Source organism: Larus michahellis, chromosome 16 (genome assembly GCF_964199755.1).
Source record: "Larus michahellis chromosome 16, bLarMic1.1, whole genome shotgun sequence".
In the NCBI taxonomy this organism is placed as follows: domain Eukaryota; kingdom Metazoa; phylum Chordata; class Aves; order Charadriiformes; family Laridae; genus Larus; species Larus michahellis.
In genome coordinates this window covers 9,445,026-9,451,025 of record NC_133911.1, presented here as the reverse complement: position 1 = coordinate 9,451,025, position 6,000 = coordinate 9,445,026, and positions in this window count along the sequence as shown.

Sequence of the window (6,000 nt, the reverse complement as noted above, 5' to 3'; positions counted from 1 at the left end):
CTTAATCGACAGAGACAGGGGAGCCGCCACTTGCATTTTGCCTTGCGAGGCGCATCGCTGCCGTTGGGGCCCTGCCCCGAGACCTGCGGCTCGGGGATGCTGCCGCCTGTGCACTGCCGGGTGGGGGAACGCTGCCAAACTGCCAGGGAAATTCCTGCCCCGGCCGAGCCCCAGCTTTCGCTGAAAGTCGGCAATTTCAGCCCGAGCTGTGGGTCTCGAGTTGAATGGGAACATCAGAGCCAAGCTCACCGTGGTACCTTATCTATCCCTAACGTCGACTCCTCTTAGGAAAATAATACAGAAAAAAGTCTTCCGCTCTCTTTTTTTTTTCAGCTAATACATTTTAAATAAATTATATGTTTAAAAATGTTAAAAGTTTAATCAGCTCCCCTATTGTGCTAAAGTTCAAAAGGAACATTTATCAGTCGCGAGTCTGGACCGCAATTTGTATGTGCCGCTGAAAGCTTTTTAATTCACTCAACGGGAAGCAACGAGCAGAGTTGATTAAATGGGAGCTGGTAATTTATTCCCAGCCGTCAGCGGTTCAGGCACCCTCGGAAAGTTTGCGGCCCCCGACAGGCCGGTCGTCCCCCGTGCTGGGGGTGGCCGTCACCAACCCCCCCCTCTGCCAGCGGAGGCAGAAGTGACCCGAAAAGCAGCCTCTGGGTGCTCGTTCTGCAGACACAACCCCAGGCGGGCAGGTAAACGACCCCCTTCTCCGTCTATCCAGGTCACAGCGAGAAACCCCCCCGTTCCAGGAGCTCAGACACGCTGTTTGGCACGGACTCGCTCCAGGCTCTCCCTCCCCCGCATCAGTTTAATTGGTAGCGAGTAAAATCCTAACAGATTTTTTTGTGCCGCATTGTTAAATTAAAAGAAAGGAAGACTGTTCTGTCGCAGCCTGCCCACCCCACGCTCACTCGGGGAGGGGGGACCAGCCAGCCCTGCCTGGGGTCTGCCTTTGGGGACACCCCTCCATGCCCTAATTAGACCAAAGTCGTTTGTTGGTGGTCACGGCTAATGGTATGGTTCCTCGTGCTCCATGCTTCCCTTGCCATTCAAAAAGCACTACTTACAAAATATATTAAATATAATATATAATAATATAATATAATATATACTATAACATAATATATATTAAATATTACATATAATATATATCAAATGTATTAATACAACTGGAGAAATTTTAGCAGATTTCTGTAATGAAATTTGACCATGTGATTTTGGATTGTTCACCCCCGTCTCGCCCCCTCGGACCCTCCTCATCCTTCATCACGAGGGCGCCCAGCTTGGCCAGACGCGGCACCTCTGCGCTCCCCCCGCTCCCCGCCCCCCGTCTTTCTTTCACCTGTGCCTTCCCTTGTGTTGTCCAATAAAGGAAAGGTCAAACCCAATATAATGAAGCTGCCGGTGCTGCTGCGTAAAAATCACTCTTTCACCGCCAGTAATTAGGGGGCTGGTGCTGAGAACACCGAGCAAATCTAATTTAGCCGCATGTCACTGCATCCCTGAGTGCAAGGCTTTTAAGGCTCATGCCCTTTTCTATCACAGGCGTAACCACGCAGGGGCCCCATTCACATGCCCGAAGCTGTCACCGGTGTTGCCGAACCTGCCTTGTACGCCCAGTTTGGCGGCAGAGCGGGGAGCAGGCAGGATGGGCAGCAGCAGGCAGGGACATCCCTCGGGGCAACGAAGCTCAAAAGTTGGGCAATGAAGCCCATGGCATCGGGGAGCGGCTTCCCAGAGCCAGGTTGGGGAGAGGCAGCGATGGGGCCGGGCAGCATCCATGGGCCAAGCAGCATCCATGGGCTGGGGCAGCATCCCAGGGCTGGGGCAGCATCCATGGGCTGGGGCAGCATCCATGGGCCGGGCAGCATCCTGGGGCTGGGGCAGCATCCATGGGCTGGGGCAGCATCCATGGGCCAAGCAGCATCCATGGGCTGGGGCAGCATCCCAGGGCTGGGGCAGCATCCATGGGCTGGGGCAGCATCCTGGGGCTGGGGCAGCATCCATGGGCCGGGCAGCATCCATGGGCTGGGGCAGCATCCCGGGGCTGGGGCAGCATCCATGGGCTGGGGCAGCATCCATGGGCCAGGCAGCATCCATGGGCCAGGCAGCATCCATGGGCCGGGCAGCATCCATGGGCCGGGCAGCATCCATGGGCCAGGCAGCATCCATGGGCTGGGGCAGCATCCATGGGCTGGGCAGCATCCATGGGCCAGGCAGCATCCCGGGGCTGGGGCAGCATCCATGGGCTGGGCAGCATCCATGGGCCAGGCAGCATCCCGGGGCTGGGGCAGCATCCATGGGCCGGGCAGCATCCATGGGCCAGGCAGCATCCCGGGGCTGGGGCAGCATCCATGGGCTGGGCAGCATCCATGGGGCAGGCAGCATCCCGGGGCTGGGGCAGCATCCATGGGCCGGGCAGCATCCATGGGCCAGGCAGCATCCCGGGGCTGGGGCAGCATCCATGGGCCGGGCAGCATCCATGGGCTGGGGCTGGGATTTTCCTCCCCTTCATTTCTCAGCTCTCTCCTGGCAGATGCGGCTCCTTCCGCCCCGTGTTGGAGGCACAGCTCTCCAGGTGGCTCCAGCGTCCCCGGGACCCTCAGATGAAGGATGCTGCACACGAAGCCACATCCACTTCATTACCACTATCGAGAAAGTTAAATCCTTTTCCATGAGCGGCCTTATATTGTTAACAGCAAAATAAGCAATTGCTGACAACCAGGCTATTCTGGAGAGCAAGCCTGCATCCATTTTAACCACTGCAAGCATGCCAGCGTGGTAATGGCCTCTCTCATCTGTCTGCCGTGCTCCTCCTCCCCCCTTTTCCCTGTCCATCGGGGCCCCGGGAACACGAGCAGCAGCCGCCGCTGGCTGTTGAAGAGTTAAGGGTCTGTTTTTTTCCGCTGCCACTCTTCCTTCTGCAGGGAAGACAAATGATTCATTATATTCCCCATCATTTTCTCTGATGCCTGGCTGCCTCCCATCGAGATGTTGGGTCTGCACCATGGAAAGTCATTAACGTGATCTCCAAGAGGAGCCGTGGAGAGCTGTATTTCCTATTTGTATGTGGTGATTCATGCCAGGGGCAAACCAGTGTGATCAATTCTAGTTTGCTTTCAGATCTTTACAAAAACGCCGACATATAGAGACATGGCATGAGAATATAAACAATGACGTCCAGCTTTTACTGGGTGAAGGAGAGAAAACTGTGGCTGCGAAAGGTTTCGCGAACCAGCAGCAGGGATGAGATGCCTGCAGGGGGAGGTGCACGGCAAGGCACTACAGTGCTGGTGGCTCGGTGTGGGGGCTATCAGCTTCCAGCCTCCCTTGAGGCAAATATCCAGCTCATCTTCTCCTGGGCAATATTTGCCTCTCGGATCCGTGAATTACAACATTTGATTTTGCAACGTCAGAGCCTGGCAGCCGCCGGCAGGGCAGAGCAAAACGCGAGGAGTGAAAACGCAGCGCTTCCCATGGAAGGTTTTGCACGGCAAGAGCCATCTGCCAGCAAAATACACGGGCTGGGAGCTGCCTGGGGAGCTTGCCCCTAAAAACGCTCCGTTTTCCCTTACAAGAGTGACTGGGGGCTGAGCTGCGTGTACGACTGCATGGGGTTAAGGTAATTCAGGTGGTGTTTGTAACAAAGCGAAGCCTGGCTGTGCCGGCAAAATGCTCCAGCTTTTGATGCCCAGATCCGGAGGTTTTCCCAATGGCACAAGCGAGCTGGATCCCACAGCCCGAGGCAGGGCAGCTCTTCCAGATGCGGGGGAGGCCGTGGGAGCCTCCAGGGCCGCAGGGATTGGCAAGGGATGGATTTTCTCGGTGCGATTCGGGTGCGTACGAGGGGATGGTGACGGCGTCCAGCCCGTCAGAGGGCTGATGTCCACAAACACCCAAGAACCCAGGGCCAACCCTGAAAGCCTGTCCCGTCCCCAGCACAGCCCCGAGCCCCGCTCCAGCCCCGCGTGGCCGGAGCACTCTGCCAGCCGGGAGAGAAACAGCAATAAAAGTGATCAACAGCAGGAGCTATTAATATACAAAGAGCAACGTGTGTTTTAACGCCTCTCTGGAGGGTCGCGTTATTCCTGTTATTATTTTTAACTGTCCTCCCCTGGGCTGCTCTGGGCACCGGGAAGAGCACGTTTGAAACGAAATGGAAGTGATGTGTTTGAAGTAGCCGGGCAGGGAGGCGGAGGCAGCCGCTGGGGCAGCAGAGAGAGAGGAGAAATCCATCGTGGAAACCAGGGCTGCCGTTGCCTTGGGCACTGGTAGTCCCCCCGGCTCCAGTGGGGCCGGCAGCCCCCGGGAGCATCGCCCGAGCCACCGGGCGGGCAAGTGGCAGGGAGGAGCCGGGACCGCTGGAGCCGGGGCTGCTTCCCACCAGCACGGAACTTACTGCTTTATTTTGATAGGCAGGAGCCATTCCTCTTCACAGACCTTTAATGTAATGTGGGAATCGGTAATTTGTGATAGTGGCTGAAATCACTTTTGAATACATAAAACATAAATACAGCAAAAGCGAAGAAATGAGCCATAACTCTCCCTAATGGAAGCCCCGGCCTCCCCGTTTTTTATGGCGCAGGAAAAAAATGGCCCCACTATTTTCGATCATTAATTTTGTATTGGCCTGAACTGTGGTGCTGCTGGTTTCCAAAGCACTTTTTTTGCAAAATAATGAGGCTATTTATTAGTAGCAACGAGGCTGCACAGAAAGAAGAGTTGAGATAGTTTCTATAGTAACTCCCTGTTAAAACATTTGACACTCGCCCCGGCGGATGCCGTCGTGCCGCGGGATTGCGGGGCTGAGCGGAGCAGCCCCGGCCGTGGAGTCCCTGCGCTCATTTTTCTCCGTCCGTTACGGGACCCGCTTTAAGCCATTACAACCACCATATGGGTGGCTGCGGGAGCGGCCCGGTCACAGGGGCAGCATCTCCATTTTGGGGGTTATTTATCTGGCAGCACTTCCCCGAAAATGCCGTCGGGCGGGTGGGAAGGGAGGTGCGGAGCCTGCCAGCCCAGCGCCGGCTCGGCGGGATGCCCGGGGAGGGGATGCGCGGCAGCCCCACGCACCGGCTCTCGCGGCCCCGGGGATGAGGTGCAACAGCTCCTTTCTCCCTGCACAGCATCTTTCTGTCGTCTTCCTCGTCTGTGGGCCGTGTTTTCGTTGGGCACAAATGTATATTCCCAACCCATCCTCCTGCTCAGAGGGGAGGAGCAGGAGGGGAAACAGACAGCCTTTGAGCATCCTGGTGGCCACCGAGAGCCACCAGCCACTGGCCACCCTGGTTCGGAGAAAACTGATTGGGGGCTAACGCTGGCCTCTGCATCGCAGCAGAATTTCCAGAAGGAATTGCATTTGGCCATTCAGTTACTTCCACAAATAAGGGAAAACACAATTATTCACATTCGCCGCTCGGATACCGTGGGAACTAAGAACAAATTCAATTTTTCTTATACGCCGCTCTACAAATGGTTTGTATTGAGTTAGAAAACAATAAAAATCCCTGGCACCGCAATATTCATACATTCAAGGAAACGAAGCAACCGAGCAGCCCTTTCGAGGTGCTGCAATGCAACGGGTTTTCCTGCCAGCCGCCGGCGGGACGGGGTGCGGGTATTGCTGTTACCCGGCAGAGCATCCTGCATCCCGCTGTCAGCGGGGGTATCCCGGGCAGCTGCCGTGCCGGGGCCATGGCGGGATGATGCTCCGGAGCACCCAGCGGTGACCGGCTCTTCTTCCCACATCTGCGGGTGCAAGAGCGAGGTGGGCATCCTTGCACAGGGAGGGGCTGAAGACCTACATCTCTCGCCCCCCAGCTCCATTTGGGTAGCAAATAAATTCCAGGAAATCGTGGGTGCCCGGAGATTAAGAGGAGGCTAAATTTACTGAGGAAACAGTTATTCACTTGGCCCTGTACGACAGCTGGACAAACAGGATTCGGGGAAGGAGGATAAATCAGTCCTGGCCCGTCGGTGTTCGCAGGAGTG